Below are 18,025 nucleotides of genomic sequence, written 5' to 3'. Positions count from 1 at the left end.
TGTTATCGGAGGATATTTCCTTTGGCCCTATAGTCTTCAATGGGATCCGAAATATCTGTTCTCAGATTCCACAGAAATAAGGCTAGCAAAGAGATGCACGAAATACAGATGTAACTCTGTGAGATGAATTAACAGAACACTAAGCAGTTTCTCAGAAAGCTTCTTTCCAGATTTCATCTGAGGATATTTCCTTTTTCACCATAGCCCTCTATGGGCTTCCAAATATCACTTTGCCAATTCCACAAGAACTGTCTTAGCGAAAGGCTTCTTGAGGGGAAAGCTGTAACTCTGTGAGATGATTTCACAGAACACAAAGAAGTTTCTCAGAAAGCTTCTTTCTCTTTGTTATCGGAGGATATTTCCTTTGGCCCTATAGTCTTCAATGGGATCTGAAATATCTGTTCTCAGTTTCCACAGAGATAAGGCTAGCAAAGAGATCCACGAAATACAGATGTAACTCTGTGAGATGAATTAACAGAACACTCAGCAGTTTCTCAGAAAGCTTCTTTCCAGATTTCATCTGAGGATATTTCCTTTTTCACCATAGCCCTCTATGGGCTTCGAAATATCACTTTGCCAATTCCACAAGAACTGTCTTAGCGAAAGGCTTCTTGAGGGGAAAGCTGTAACTCTGTGAGATGATTTCACAGAACACAAAGAAGTTTCTCAGAAAGCTTCTTTCTCTTTGTTATCGGAGGATATTTCCTTTGGCCCTATAGTCTTCAATGGGATCCGAAATATCTGTTCTCAGACTCCAAAGAAATAAGGCTAGCAAAGAGATCCAGGAAATACAGATGTAACTCTGTGAGATGAATTAACAGAACACTAAGCAGTTTCTCAGAAAGCTTCTTTCCAGATTTCATCTGAGGATATTTCCTTTTTCACCATAGCCCTCTATGGGCTTCCAAATATCACTTTGCCAATTCCACAAGAACTGTCTTAGCGAAAGGCTTCTTGAGGGGAAAGCTGTAACTCTGTGAGATGATTTCACAGAACACAAAGAAGTTTCTCAGAAAGCTTCTTTCTCTTTGTTATCGGATGATATTTCCTTTGGCCCTGTAGCCTTCAATGGGATCCGAAATATCTGTTCTCAGATTCCACAGAAATAAGGCTAGCAAAGAGATCCACGAAATACAGATGTAGCTCTCTGGGATGAATTAACAGAACACTCAGCAGTTTCTCAGAAAGCTTCTTTCCAGATTTCATCTGAGGATATTTCCTTTTTCACCATAGCCCTCTATGGGCTTCCAAACTATCACTTTGCCAATTCCACAAGAACTGTCTTAGCGAAAGGCTTCTTGAGGGGAAAGGTGTAACTCTGTGAGATGATTTCACAGAACACAAAGAAGTTTCTCAGAAAGCTTCTTTCTCTTTGTTATCGGAGGATATTTCCTTTGGCCCTTTAGTCTTCAATGGGATCCGAAATATCTGTTCTCAGATTCCACAGAAATAAGGCTAGCAAAGAGATGCACGAAATACAGATGTAACTCTGTGAGATGAATTAACAGAACGCTAAGCAGTTTCTCAGAAAGCTTCTTTCCAGATTTCATCTGAGGATATTTCCTTTTTCACCATAGCCCTCTATGGGCTTCCAAATATCACTTTGCCAACTCCACAAGAACTGTCTTAGCGAAAGGCTTCTTGAGGGGAAAGCTGTAACTCTGTGGGATGATTTCACAGAACACAAACAAGTTTCTCAGAAAGCTTCTTTCTCTTTGATATCGGAGGATATTTCCTTTGGCCCTATAGTCTTCAAAGGGATCCGAAATATCTGTTCTCAGATTCCACAGAAATAAGGCTAGCAAAGAGATCCACGAAATACAGATGTAACTCTGTGAGATGAATTAACAGAACACTAAGCAGTTTCTCAGAAAGCTTCTTTCCAGATTTCATCTGAGGATATTTCCTTTTTCACCATAGCCCTCTATGGGCTTCCACATATCACTTTGCCAATTCCACAAGAACTGTCTTAGCGAAAGGCTTCTTGAGGGGAAAGCTGTAACTCTGTGAGATGATTTCACAGAACACAAAGAAGTTTCTCAGAAAGCTTCTTTCTCTTTGTTATCGGAGGATATTTCCTTTGGCCCTATACTCTTCAATGGGATCCGAAATATCTGTTCTCAGATTCCAAAGAAATAAGGCTAGCAAAGAGATCCACGAAATACAGATGTAACTCTGTGAGATGAATTAACAGAACACTAAGCAGTTTCTCAGAAAGCTTCTTTCCAGATTTCATCTGAGGATATTTCCTTTTTCACCATAGCCCTCTATGGGCTTCCAAATATCACTTTGCCAATTCCACAAGAACTGTCTTAGCGAAAGGCTTCTTGAGGGGAAAGCTGTAACTCTGTGAGATGATTTCACAGAACACAAAGAAGTTTCTCAGTAAGCTTCTTTCTCTTTGTTATCGGAGGATATTTCCTTTGGCCCTATAGTCTTCAACGGGATCTGAAATATCTGTTCTCAGATTCCACAGAAATAAGGCTAGCAAAGAGATCCACGAAATACAGATGTAACTCTGTGAGATGAATTAACAGAACACTCAGCAGTTTCTCAGAAAGCTTCTTTCCAGATTTCATCTGAGGATATTTCCTTTTTCACCATAGCCCTCTATGGGCTTCCAAACTATCACTTTGCCAATTCCACAAGAACTGTCTTAGCGAAAGGCTTCTTGAGGGGAAAGCTGTAACTCTGTGAGATGATTTCACAGAACACAAAGAAGTTTCTCAGAAAGCTTCTTTCTCTTTGTTATCGGAGGATATTTCCTTTGGCCCTATAGTCTTCAATAGGATCGGAAATATCTGTTCTCATATTACACAGAAATAAGGCTAGCAAAGAGATCCACGACATACAGATGTAACTCTGTGAGATGAATTAACAGAACACTCAGCAGTTTCTCAGAAAGCTTCCTTCCAGATTTCATCTGAGGATATTTCCTTTTTCACCATAGCCCTCTATGGGCTTCCAAATATCACTTTGCCAATTCCACAAGAACTGTCTTAGCGAAAGGCTTCTTGAGGGGAAAGCTGTAACTCTGTGAGATGATTTCACAGAACACAAAGAAGTTTCTCAGAAAGCTTCTTTCTCTTTGTTATCGGATGATATTTCCTTTGGCCCTGTAGCCTTCAATGGGATCCGAAATATCTGTACTCAGATTCCACAGAAATAAGGCTAGCAAAGAGATCCACGAAATACAGATGTAGCTCTCTGGGATGAATTAACAGAACACTCAGCAGTTTCTCAGAAAGCTTCTTTCCAGATTTCATCTGAGGATATTTCCTTTTTCAACATAGCCCTCTATGGGCTTCCAAACTATCACTTTGCCAATTCCACAAGAACTGTCTTAGCGAAAGGCTTCTTGAGGGGAAAGCTGTAACTCTGTGAGATGATTTCACAGAACACAAAGAAGTTTCTCAGAAAGCTTCTTTCTCTTTGTTATCGGAGGATATTTCCTTTGGCCCTATAGTCTTCAATGGGATCCGAAATATCTGTTCTCAGATTCCACAGAAATAAGGCTAGCAAAGAGATGCACGAAAAACAGATGTAACTCTGTGAGATGAATTAACAGAACAATAAGCAGTTTCTCAGAAAGCTTCTTTCCAGATTTCATCTGAGGATATTTCCTTTTTCACCATAGCCCTCTATGGGCTTCCAAATATCACTTTGCCAATTCCACAAGAACTGTCTTAGCGAAAGGCTTCTTAAGGGGTAAGCTGTAACTCTGTGGGATGATTTCACAGAACACAAACAAGTTTCTCAGAAAGCTTCTTTCTCTTTGATATCGGAGGATATTTCCTTTGGCCCTATAGTCTTCAAAGGGATCCGAAATATCTGTTCTCAGATTCCAAAGAAATAAGGCTAGCAAAGAGATCCACGAAATACAGATGTAACTCTGTGAGATGAATTAACAGAACACTAAGCAGTTTCTCAGAAAGCTTCTTTTCAGATTTCATCTGAGGATATTTCCTTTTTCACCATAGCCCTCTATGGGCTTCCAAATATCAGTTTGCCAATTCTACAAGAACTCTCTTAGCGAAAGGCTTCTTGAGGGGAAAGCTGTAACTCTGTGAGATGATTTCACAGAACACAAAGAAGTTTCTCAGAAAGCTTCTTTCTCTTTGTTATCGGAGGATATTTCCTTTGGCCCTATACTCTTCAATGGGATCCGAAATATCTGTTCTCAGATTCCAAAGAAATAAGGCTAGCAAAGAGATCCACGAAATACAGATGTAACTCTGTGAGATGAATTAACAGAACACTAAGCAGTTTCTCAGAAAGCTTCTTTCCAGATTTCATCTGAGGATATTTCCTTTTTCACCATAGCCCTCTATGGGCTTCCAAATATCTCTTTGCCAATTCCACAAGAACTGTCTTAGCGAAAGGCTTCTTGAGGGGAAAGCTGTAACTCTGTGAGATGATTTCACAGAACACAAAGAAGTTTCTCAGAAAGCTTCTTTCTTTTGTTATCGGAGGATATTTCCTTTGGCCCTATAGTCTTCATTGGGATCTGAAATATCTGTTCTCAGATTCCACAGAAATAAGGCTAGCAAAGAGATCCTCGAAATACAGATGTAACTCTGTGAGATGAATTAACAGAACACTCAGCAGTTTCTCAGAAAGCTTCTTTCCAGGTTTCATCTGAGGATATTTCCTTTTTCACCATAGCCCTCTAAGGGCTTCCAAACTATCACTTTGCCAATTCCACAAGAACTGTCTTAGCGAAAGGCTTCTTGAGGGGAAAGCTGTAACTCTGTGAGATGATTTCACAGAACACAAAGAAGTTTCTCAGAAAGCTTCTTTCTCTTTGTTATCGGAGGATATTTCCTTTGGCCCTATAGTCTTCAATAGGATCGGAAATATCTGTTCTCAGATTACACAGAAATAAGGCTAGCAAAGAGATCCACGACATACAGAAGTAACTCTGTGAGTTGAATTAACAGAACACTCAGCAGTTTCTCAGAAAGCTTCCTTCCAGATTTCATCTGAGGATATTTCCTTTTTCACCATAGCCCTCTATGGGCTTCCAAATATCACTCTGCCAATTCCACAAGAACTGTCTTAGCGAAAGGCTTCTTGAGGGGAAAGCTGTAACTCTGTGAGATGATTTCACAGAACACAAAGAAGTTTCTCAGAAAGCTTCTTTCTCTTTGTTATCGGAGGATGTTTCCTTTGGCCCTATCGTCTTCAATGGGATCCGAAATATCTGTTCTCAGATTCCACAGAAATAAGGCTAGCAAAGAGATCCACGAAATACAGATGTAACTCTGTGAGATGAATTAACAGAACACTCAGCAGTTTCTCAGAAAGCTTCCTTCCAGATTTCATCTGAGGATATTTCCTTTTTCACCATAGCCCTCTATGGGCTTCCAAATATCACTTTGCCAATTCCACAAGAACTGTCTTAGCGAAAGGCTTCTTGAGGGGAAAGCTGTAACTCTGTGAGATGATTTCACAGAACACAAAGAAGTTTCTCAGAAAGCTTCTTTCTCTTTGTTATCGGAGGATATTTCCTTTGGCCCTATAGTCTTCAATGGGATCCGAAATATCTGTTCTCAGATTCCACAGAAATAAGGCTAGCAAAGAGATGCACGAAATACAGATGTAACTCTGTGAGATGAATTAACAGAACACTAAGCAGTTTCTCAGAAAGCTTCTTTCCAGATTTCATCTGAGGATATTTCCTTTTTCACCATAGCCCTCTATGGGCTTCCAAATATCACTTTGCCAATTCCACAAGAAGTGTCTTAGTGAAAGGCTTCTTGAGGGGAAAGCTGTAACTCTGTGAGATGATTTCACAGAACACAAAGAAGTTTCTCAGAAAGCTTCTTTCTCTTTGTTATCGGAGGATATTTCCTTTGGCCCTATAGTCTTCAATGGGATCCGAAATATCTGTTCTCAGATTCCACAGATATAAGGCTAGCAAAGAGATCCACGAAATACAGATGTAACTCTGTGAGATGAATTAACAGAACACTCAGCAGTTTCTCAGAAAGCTTCTTTCCAGATTTCATCTGAGGATATTTCCTTTTTCACCATAGCCCTCTATGGGCTTCCAAACTATCACTTTGCCAATTCCACAAGAACTGTCTTAGTGAAAGGCTTCTTGAGGGGAAAGCTGTAACTCTGTGAGATGATTTCACAGAACACAAAGACGTTTCTCAGAAAGCTTCTTTCTCTTTGTTATCGGAGGATATTTCCTTTGGCCCTATAGTCTTCAATGGGATCCGAAATATCTGTTCTCAGATTCCACAGAAATAAGGCTAGCAAAGAGATGCACGAAATACAGATGTAACTCTGTGAGATGAATTAACAGAACACTAAGCAGTTTCTCAGAAAGCTTCTTTCCAGATTTCATCTGAGGATATTTCCTTTTTCACCATAGCCCTCTATGGGCTTCCAAATATCACTTTGCCAATTCCACAAGAACTGTCTTAGCGAAAGGCTTCTTGAGGGGAAAGCTGTAACTCTGTGGGATGATTTCACAGAACACAAACAAGTTTCTCAGAAAGCTTCTTTCTCTTTGTTATCGGAGGATATTTCCTTTGGCCCTATAGTCTTCAATGGGATCCGAAATATCTGTTCTCAGATTCCACAGAAATAAGGCTAGCAAAGAGATGCACGAAATACATATGTAACACTGTGAGATGAATTAACAGAACACTAAGCAGTTTCTCAGAAAGCTTCTTTCCAGATTTCATCTGAGGATATTTCCTTTTTCACCATAGCCCTCTATGGGCTTCCAAATATCACTTTGCCAATTCCACAAGAACTGTCTTAGTGAAAGGCTTCTTGAGGGGAAAGCTGTAACTCTGTGAGATGATTTCACAGAACACAAAGAAGTTTCTCAGAAAGCTTCTTTCTCTTTGTTATCGGAGGATATTTCCTTTGGCCCTATAGTCTTCAATGGGATCCGAAATATCTGTTCTCAGATTCCACGAAAATAAGGCTAGCAAAGAGATCCACGAAATACAGATGTAACTCTGTGAGATGAATTAACAGAACACTAAGCAGTTTCTCAGAAAGCTTCTTTCCAGATTTCATCTGAGGATATTTCCTTTTTCACCATAGCCCTCTATGGGCTTCCAAATATCACTTGGCCAATTCCACGAGAAATGTCTTAGCGAAAGGCTTCTTGAGGGGAAAGCTGTAACTCGGTGAGATGATTTCACAGAACACAAAGAAGTTTCTCAGAAAGCTTCTTTCTCTTTGTTATCAGAGGATATTTCCTTTGGCCCTATAGTCTTCAATGGGATCCGAAATATCTGTTCTCAGATTCCACAGATATAAGGCTAGCAAAGAGATCCACGAAATACAGATGTAACTCTGTGAGATGAATGAACAGAACACTCAGCAGTTTCTCAGAAAGCTTCTTTCCAGATTTCATCTGAGGATATTTCCTTTTTCACCATAGCCCTCTATGGGCTTCCAAACTATCACTTTGCCAATTCCACAAGAACTGTCTTAGCGAAAGGCTTCTTGAGGGGAAAGCTGTAACTCTGTGAGATGATTTCACAGAACACAAAGAAGTTTCTCAGAAAGCTTCTTTCTCTTTGTTATCGGAGGATATTTCCTTTGGCCCTATAGTCTTCAATGGGATCTGAAATATCTGTTCTCAGATTCCACAGAAATAAGGCTAGCAAAGAGATCCACGAAATACAGATGTAACTCTGTGAGATGAATTAACAGAACACTCAGCAGTTTCTCAGAAAGCTTCTTTCCAGATTTCATCTGAGGATATTTCCTTTTTCACCATAGCCCTCTATGGGCTTCCAAACTATCACTTTGCCAATTCCACAAGAACTGTCTTAGCGAAAGGCTTCTTGAGGGGAAAGCTGTAACTCTGTGAGATGATTTCACAGAACACAAAGAAGTTTCTCAGAAAGCTTCTTTCTCTTTGTTATCGGAGGATATTTCCTTTGGCCCTATAGTCTTCATTGGGATCTGAAATATCTGTTCTCAGATCCCACAGAAATAAGGCTAGCAAAGAGATCCACGAAATACAGATGTAACTCTGTGAGATGAATTAACAGAACACTCAGCAGTTTCTCAGAAAGCTTCTTTCCAGGTTTCATCTGAGGATATTTCCTTTTTCACCATAGCCCTCTAAGGGCTTCCAAACTATCACTTTGCCAATTCCACAAGAACTGTCTTAGCGAAAGGCTTCTTGAGGGGAAAGCTGTAACTCTGTGAGATGATTTCACAGAACACAAAGAAGTTTCTCAGAAAGCTTCTTTCTCTTTGTTATCAGAGGATATTTCCTTTGGCCCTATAGTCTTCAATAGGATCGGAAATATCTGTTCTCAGATTACACAGAAATAAGGCTAGCAAAGAGATCCACGACATACAGAAGTAACTCTGTGAGATGAATTAACAGAACACTCAACAGTTTCTCAGAAAGCTTCCTTCCAGATTTCATCTGAGGATATTTCCTTTTTCACCATAGCCCTCTATGGGCTTCCAAATATCACTCTGCCAATTCCACAAGAACTGTCTTAGCGAAAGGCTTCTTGAGGGGAAAGCTGTAACTCTGTGAGATGATTTCACAGAACACAAAGAAGTTTCTCAGAAAGCTTCTTTCTCTTTGTTATCGGAGGATGTTTCCTTTGGCCCTATCGTCTTCAATGGGATACGAAATATCTGTTCTCAGATTCCACAGAAATAAGGCTAGCAAAGAGATCCACGAAATACAGATGTAACTCTGTGAGATGAATTAACAGAACACTAAGCAGTTTCTCAGAAAGCTTCTTTCCAGATTTCATCTGAGGATATTTCCTTTTTCACCATAGCCCTCTATGGGCTTCCAAACTATCACTTTGCCAATTCCACAAGAACTGTCTTAGTGAAAGGCTTCTTGAGGGGAAAGCTGTAACTCTGTGAGATGATTTCACATAACACAAAGAAGTTTCTCAGAAAGCTTCTTTCTCTTTGTTATCGGATGATATTTCCTTTGGCCCTGTAGTCTTCAAAGGGATCCGAAATATCTGTTCTCAGATTCCACAGAAATAAGGCTAGCAAAGAGATCCACGAAATACAGATGTAGCTCTCTGTGATGAATTAACAGAACACTCAGCAGTTTCTCAGAAAGCTTCTTTCCAGATTTCATCTGAGGATATTTCCTTTTTCACCATAGCCCTCTATGGGCTTCCAAACTATCACTTTGCCAATTCCACAAGAACTGTCTTAGCGAAAGGCTTCTTGAGGGGAAAGCTGTAACTCTGTGAGATGATTTCGCAGAACACAAAGAAGTTTCTCAGAAAGCTTCTTTCTCTTTGTTATCGGAGGATATTTCCTTTGGCCCTATAGTCTTCAACGGTATCCGAAATATCTGTTCTCAGATTCCACAGAAATAAGGCTAGCAAAGAGATCCACGAAATACAGATGTAACTCTCTGAGATGAATTAACAGAACACTCAGCAGTTTCTCAGAAAGCTTCTTTCCAGATTTCATCTGAGGATATTTCCTTTTTCACCATAGCCCTCTATGGACTTCCAAACTATCACTTTGCCAATTCCACAAGAACTGTCTTAGCGAAAGGCTTCTTGAGGGGAAAGCTGTAACTCTGTGAGATGATTTCACAGAACACAAAGAAGTTTCTCAGAAAGCTTCTTTCTCTTTGTTATCGGAGGATATTTCCTTTGGCCCTATAGTCTTCAATGGGATCCGAAATATCTGTTCTCAGATTCCACAGAAATAAGGCTAGCAAAGAGATGCACGAAATACAGATGTAACTCTGTGAGATGAATTAACAGAACACTAAGCAGTTTCTCAGAAAGCTTCTTTCCAGATTTCATCTGAGGATATTTCCTTTTTCACCATAGCCCTCTATGGGCTTCCAAATATCACTTTGCCAATTCCACAAGAACTGTCTTAGCGAAAGGCTTCTTAAGGGGTAAGCTGTAACTCTGTGGGATGATTTCACAGAACACAAACAAGTTTCTCAGAAAGCTTCTTTCTCTTTGATATCGGAGGATATTTCCTTTGGCCCTATAGCCTTCAAAGGGATCCGAAATATCTGTTCTCAGATTCCACAGAAATAAGGCTAGCAAAGAGATCCACGAAATACAGATGTAACTCTGTGAGATGAATTAACAGAACACTAAGCAGTTTCTCAGAAAGCTTCTTTTCAGATTTCATCTGAGGATATTTCCTTTTTCACCATAGCCCTCTATGGGCTTCCAAATATCACTTTGCCAATTCTACAAGAACTGTCTTAGCGAAAGGCTTCTTGAGGGGAAAGCTGTAACTCTGTGAGATGATTTCACAGAACACAAAGAAGTTTCTCAGAAAGCCTCTTTCTCTTTGTTATCGGAGGATATTTCCTTTGGCCCTATACTCTTCAATGGGATCCGAAATATCTGTTCTCAGATTCCAAAGAAATAAGGCTAGCAAAGAGATCCACGAAATACAAATGTAACTCTGTGAGATGAATTAACAGAACACTAAGCAGTTTCTCAGAAAGCTTCTTTCCAGATTTCATCTGAGGATATTTCCTTTTTGACCATAGCCCTCTATGGGCTTCCAAATATCTCTTTGCCAATTCCACAAGAACTGTCTTAGCGAAAGGCTTCTTGAGGGGAAAGCTGTAACTCTGTGAGATGATTTCACAGAACACAAAGAAGTTTCTCAGAAAGCTTCTTTCTCTTTGTTATCGGAAGATATTTCCTTTGGCCCTATAGTCTTCAATGGGATCCGAAATATCTGTTCTCAGATTCCACAGATATAAGGCTAGCAAAGAGATCCACGAAATACAGATGTAACTCTGTGAGATGAATTAACAGAACACTCAGCAGTTTCTCAGAAAGCTTCTTTCCAGATTTCATCTGAGGATATTTCCTTTTTCACCATAGCCCTCTATGGGCTTCCAAACTATCACTTTGCCAATTCCACAAGAACTGTCTTAGTGAAAGGCTTCTTGAGGGGAAAGCTGTAACTCTGTGAGATGATTTCACAGAACACAAAGAAGTTTCTCAGAAAGCTTCTTTCTCTTTGTTATCGGAGGATATTTCCTTTGGCCCTATAGTCTTCAATGGGATCCGAAATATCTGTTCTCAGATTCCACAGAAATAAGGCTAGCAAAGAGATGCACGAAATACAGATGTAACTCTGTGAGATGAATTAACAGAACACTAAGCAGTTTCTCAGAAAGCTTCTTTCCAGATTTCATCTGAGGATATTTCCTTTTTCACCATAGCCCTCTATGGGCTTCCAAATATCACTTTGCCAATTCCACAAGAACTGTCTTAGCGAAAGGCTTCTTGAGGGGAAAGCTGTAACTCTGTGAGATGATTTCACAGAACACAAAGAAGTTTCTCAGAAAGCTTCTTTCTCTTTGTTATCGGAGGATACTTCCTTTGGCCCTATAGTCTTCAATGGGATCCGAAATATCTGTTCTCAGATTCCACGAAAATAAGGCTAGCAAAGAGATCCACGAAATACAGATGTAACTCTGTGAGATGAATTAACAGAACACTCAGCAGTTTCTCAGAAAGCTTCTTTCCAGATTTCATCTGAGGATATTTCCTTTTTCACCATAGCCCCCTATGGGCTTCCAAATATCACTTTGCCAATTCCACAAGAACTGTCTTAGTGAAAGGCTTCTTGAGGGGAAAGCTGTAACTCTGTGAGATGATTTCACAGAACACAAAGAAGTTTCTCAGAAAGCTTCTTTCTCTTTGTTATCGGAGGATATTTCCTTTGGCCCTATAGTCTTCAATGGGATCCGAAATATCTGTTCTCAGATTCCACAGAAATAAGGCTAGCAAAGAGATGCACGAAATACAGATGTAACTCTGTGAGATGAATTAACAGAACACTCAGCAGTTTCTCAGAAAGCTTCTTTCCAGATTTCATCTGAGGATATTTCCTTTTTCACCATAGCCCTCTATGGGCTTCCAAATATCACTTTGCCAATTCCACAAGAACTGTCTTAGCGAAAGGCTTCTTGAGGGGAAAGCTGTAACTCTGTGGGATGATTTCACAGAACACAAACAAGTTTCTCAGAAAGCTTCTTTCTCTTTGATATCGGGGGATATTTCCTTTGGCCCTATAGTCTTCAAAGGGATCCGAAATATCTGTTCTCAGATTCCACAGAAATAAGGCTAGCAAAGAGATCCACGAAATACAGATGTAACTCTGTGAGATGAATTAACAGAACACTAAGCAGTTTCTCAGAAAGCTTCTTTCCAGATTTCATCTGAGGATATTTCCTTTTTCACCATAGCCCTCTATGGGCTTCCAAATATCACTTTGCCAATTCCACAAGAACTGTTTTAGCGAAAGGCTTCTTGAGGTGAAAGCTGTAACTCTGTGAGATGATTTCACAGAACACAAAGAAGTTTCTCAGAAAGCTTCTTTCTCTTTGTTATCTGAGGATATTTCCTTTGGCCCTATAGTCTTCAAAGGGATCCGAAATATCTGTTCTCAGAATCCACGAAAATAAGGCTAGCAAAGAGATCCACGAAATACAGATGTAACTCTGTGAGATGAATTAACAGAACACTAAGCAGTTTCTCAGAAAGCTTCTTTCCATATTTCATCTGAGGATATTTCCTTTTTGACCATAGCCCTCTATGGGCTTCCAAATATCTCTTTGCCAATTCCACAAGAACTGTCTTAGCGAAAGGCTTCTTGAGGGGAAAGCTGTAACTCTGTGAGATGATTTCACAGAACACAAAGAAGTTTCTCAGAACGCTTCTTTCTCTTTGTTATCGGAGGATGTTTCCTTTGGCCCTATCGTCTTCAATGGGATCCGAAATATCTGTTCTCAGATTCCACAGAAATAAGGCTAGCAAAGAGATCCACGAAATACAGATGTAACTCTTTGAGATGAATTAACAGAACACTCAGCAGTTTCTCAGAAAGCTTCCTTCCAGATTTCATCTGAGGATATTTCCTTTTTGACCATAGCCCTCTATGGGCTTCCAAATATCTCTTTGCCAATTCCACAAGAACTGTCTTAGCGAAAGGCTTCCTGAGGGGAAAGCTGTAACTCTGTGAGATGATTTCACAGAACACAAAGAAGTTTCTCAGAAAGCTTCTTTCTCTTTGTTATCGGAGGATATTTCCTTTGGCCCTATAGTCTTCAATAGGATCGGAAATATCTGTTCTCAGATTACACAGAAATAAGGCTAGCAAAGAGATCCACGACATACAGAAGTAACTCTGTGAGATGAATTAACAGAACACTCAGCAGTTTCTCAGAAAGCTTCCTTCCAGATTTCATCTGAGGATATTTCCTTTTTCACCATAGCCCTCTATGGGCTTCCAAATATCACTTTGCCAATTCCACAAGAACTGTCTTAGCGAAAGGCTTCTTGAGGGGAAAGCTGTAACTCTGTGAGATGATTTCACAGAACACAAAGAAGTTTCTCAGAAAGCTTCTTTCTCTTTGTTATCGGAGGATGTTTCCTTTGGCCCTATCGTCTTCAATGGGATCCGAAATATCTGTTCTCAGATTCCACAGAAATAAGGCTAGCAAAGAGATCCACGAAATACAGATGTAACTCTGTGAGATGAATTAACAGAACACTCAGCAGTTTCTCAGAAAGCTTCCTTCCAGATTTCATCTGAGGATATTTCCTTTTTCACCATAGCCCTCTATGGGCTTCCAAATATCACTTTGCCAATTCCACAAGAACTGTCTTAGCGAAAGGCTTCTTGAGGGGAAAGCTGTAACTCTGTGAGATGATTTCACAGAACACAAAGAAGTTTCTCAGAAAGCTTCTTTCTCTTTGTTATCGGAGGATATTTCCTTTGGCCCTATAGTCTTCAATGGGATCCGAAATATCTGTTCTCAGATTCCACAGAAATAAGGCTAGCAAAGAGATGCACGAAATACAGATGTAACTCTGTGAGATGAATTAACAGAACACTAAGCAGTTTCTCAGAAAGCTTCTTTCCAGATTTCATCTGAGGATATTTCCTTTTTCACCATAGCCCTCTATGGGCTTCCAAATATCACTTTGCCAATTCCACAAGAACTGTCTTAGTGAAAGGCTTCTTGAGGGGAAAGCTGTAACTCTGTGAGATGATTTCACAGAACACAAAGAAGTTTCTCAGAAAGCTTCTTTCTCTTTGTTATCGGAGGATATTTCCTTTGGCCCTATAGTCTTCAATGGGATCCGAAATATCTGTTCTCAGATTCCACGAAAATAAGGCTAGCAAAGAGATCCACGAAATACAGATGTAACTCTGTGAGATGAATTAACAGAACACTAAGCAGTTTCTCAGAAAGCTTCTTTCCAGATTTCATATGAGGATATTTCCTTTTTCACCATAGCCCTCTATGGGCTTCCAAACTATCACTTTGCCAATTCCACGAGAAATGTCTTAGCGAAAGGCTCCTTGAGGGGAAAGCTGTAACTCTGTGAGATGATATCACAGAACACAAAGAAGTTTCTCAGAAAGCTTCTTTCTCTTTGTTATCGGAGGATATTTCCTTTGGCCCTATAGTCTTCAATGGGATCTGAAATATCTGTTCTCAGATTCCACAGAAATAAGGCTAGCAAAGAGATCCACGAAATACAGATGTAACTCTGTGAGATGAATTAACAGAACACTCAGCAGTTTCTCAGAAAGCTTCTTTCCAGATTTCATCTGAGGATATTTCCTTTTTCACCATAGCCCTCTATGGGCTTCCAAACTATCACTTTGCCAATTCTACAAGAACTGTCTTAGCGAAAGGCTTCTTGAGGGGAAAGCTTTAACTCTGTGAGATGATTTCACAGAACACAAAGAAGTTTCTCAGAAAGCTTCTTTCTCTTTGTTATCGGAGGATATTTCCTTTGGCCCTATAGTCTTCAATGGGATCCGAAATATCTCTTCTCAGATTCCTCAGAAATAAGGCTATGAAAGAGATGCACGAAATACAGATGTAACTCTGTGAGATGAATTAACAGAACACTAAGCAGTTTCTCAGAAAGCTTCTTTCCAGATTTCATCTGAGGATATTTCCTTTTTCACCATAGCCCTCTGTGGGCTTCCAAATATCACTTTGCGAATTCCACAAGAACTGTCTTAGCGAAAGGCTTCTTGAGGGGAAAGCTGTAACTCTGTGAGATGATTTCACAAAACACAAAGAAGTTTCTCAGAAAGCTTCTTTCTCTTTGTTATCGGAGGATATTTCCTTTGGCCCTATAGTCTTCAATGGGATCCGAAATATCTGTTCTCAGATTCCACAGAAATAAAGCTAGCAAAGAAATCCACGAAATACAGATGTAACTCTGTGAGGTGAATTAACAGAACACTCAGCAGTTTCTCAGAAAGCTTCCTTCCAGATTTCATCTGAGGATATTTCCTTTTTCACCATAGCCCTCTATGGGCTTCCAAATATCACTTTGCCAATTCCACAAGAACTGTCTTAGCGAAAGGCTTCTTGAGGGGAAAGCTGTAACTCTGTGAGATGATTTCACAGAACACAAAGAAGTTTCTCAGAAAGCTTCTTTCTCTTTGTTATCGGAGGATATTTCCTTTGTCCCTATACTCTTCAATGGGATCTGAAATATCTGTTCTCAGATTCCACAGAAATAAGGCTAGCAAAGAGATCCACGAAATACAGATGTAACTCTGTGAGATGAATTCACAGAACACTAAGCAGTTTCTCATAAAGCTTCTTTCCAGATTTCATCTGAGGATATTTCGTTTTTCACCATAGCCCTCTATGGGCTTCCAAATATCACTTTGCCAATTCCACAAGAACTGTCTTAGTGAAAGGCTTCTTGAGGGGAAAGCTGTAACTCTGTGAGATGATTTCACAGAACACAAAGAAGTTTCTCAGAAAGCTTCTTTCTCTTTGTTATCGGAGGATATTTCCTTTGGCCCTATAGTCTTCAAAGGGATCCGAAATATCTGTTTTCAGATTCCACAGAAATAAGGCTAGCAAAGAGATCCACGAAATACAGATGTAACTCTGTGAGATGAATTAACAGAACACTAAGCAGTTTCACAGAAAGCTTCTTTCCAAATTTCATCTGAGGATATTTCCTTTTTCACCATAGCCCTCTGTGGGCTTCCAAATATCACTTTGCCAATTCCACAAGAACTGTCTTAGCGAAAGGCTTCTTGAGGGGAAAGCTGTAACTCTGTGAGATGATTTCACAGAACACAAAGAAGTTTCTCAGAAAGCTTCTTTCTCTTTGTTATCGGAGGATATTTCCTTTGGCCCTATAGTCTTCAATGGGATCCGAAATATCTGTTCTCAGATTCCACAGAAATAAGGCTAGCAAAGAGATCCACGAAATACAGATGTAACTCTCTGAGATGAATTAACAGAACACTCAGCAGTTTCTCAGAAAGCTTCTTTCCAGATTTCATCTGAGGATATTTCCTTTTTCACCGTAGCCCTCTATGGGCTTCCAAACTATCACTTTGCCAATTCCACAAGAACTGTCTTAGCGAAAGGCTTCTTGAGGGGAAAGCTTTAACTCTGTGAGATGATTTCACAGAACACAAAGAAGTTTCTCAGAAAGCTTGTTTCTCTTTGTTATCGGAGGATATTTCCTTTGGCCCTATAGTCTTCAATGGGATCCGAAATATCTGTTCTCAGATTCCACAGAAATAAGGCTAGCAAAGAGATGCACGAAATACAGATGTAACTCTGTGAGATGAATTAACAGAACACTCAGCAGTTTCTCAGAAAGCTTCTTTCCAGATTTCATCTGAGGATATTTCCTTTTTCACCATAGCCCTCTTTGGGCTTCCAAATATCACTTTGCCAATTCCACAAGAACTGTCTTAGCGAAAGGCTTCTTGAGGGGAAAGCTGTAACTCTGTGGGATGATTTCACAGAACACAAACAAGTTTCTCAGAAAGCTTCTTTCTCTTTGATATCGGAGGATATTTCCTTTGGCCCTATAGTCTTCAAAGGGATCCGAAATATCTGTTCTCAGATTCCACAGAAATAAGGCTAGCAAAGAGATCCACGAAATACAGATGTAACTCTGTGAGATGAATTAACAGAACACTAAGCAGTTTCTCAGAAAGCTTCTTTCCAGATTTCATGTGAGGATATTTCCTTTTTCACCATAGCCCTCTATGGGCTTCCAAATATCACTTTGCCAATTCCACAAGAACTGTCTTAGCGAAAGGCTTCTTGAGGGGAAAGCTGTAACTCTGTGAGATGATTTCACAGAACACAAAGAAGTTTCTCAGAAAGCTTCTTTCTCTTTGTTATCGGAGGATATTTCCTTTGGCCCTATAGTCTTCAATAGGATCGGAAATATCTGTTCTCAGATTACACAGAAATAAGGCTAGCAAAGAGATCCACGACATACAGAAGTAACTCTGTGAGATGAATTAACAGAACACTCAGCAGTTTCTCAGAAAGCTTCCTTCCAGATTTCATCTGAGGATATTTCCTTTTTCACCTTAGCCCTCTATAGGCTTCCAAATATCACTTTGCCAATTCCACAAGAACTGTCTTAGCGAAAGGCTTCTTGATCGGAAAGCTGTAACTCTGTGAGATGATTTCACAGAACACAAAGAAGTTTCTCAGAAAGCTTCTTTCTCTTTGTTATCGGAGGATATTTCCTTTGGCCCTATAGTCTTCAATGGGATCCGAAATATCTGTTCTCAGATTCCAAAGAAATAAGGCTAGCAAAGAGATCCACGAAAAACAGATGTAACTCTGTGAGATGAATTAACAGAACACTAAGCAGTTTCTCAGAAAGCTTCTTTCGAGATTTCATCTGAGGATATTTCCTTTTTCACCGAAGCCCTCTATGGGCTTCCAAATATCACTCTGCCAAATCCACAAGAACTGTCTTAGCGAAGGCTTCTTGAGGGGAAAGCTGTAACTCTGTGAGATGATTTCACAGAACACAAAGAAGTTTCTCAGAAAGCTTCTTTCTCTTTGTTATCGGAGGATGTTTCCTTTGGCCCTATAGTCTTCAATGGGATCCGAAATATCTGTTCTCAGATTCCACAGAAATAAGGCTGGCAAAGAGATCCACGAAATACAGATGTAACTCTGTGAGATGAATTAACAGAACACTCAGCAGTTTCTCAGAATGCTTCCTTCCAGATTTCA

The sequence above is a fragment of the Macaca mulatta genome, chromosome 15 (genome assembly GCF_049350105.2).
Source record: "Macaca mulatta isolate MMU2019108-1 chromosome 15, T2T-MMU8v2.0, whole genome shotgun sequence".
NCBI classification, from domain to species: Eukaryota; Metazoa; Chordata; class Mammalia; order Primates; family Cercopithecidae; genus Macaca; species Macaca mulatta.
This window is presented reverse-complemented; position numbering follows the sequence as displayed.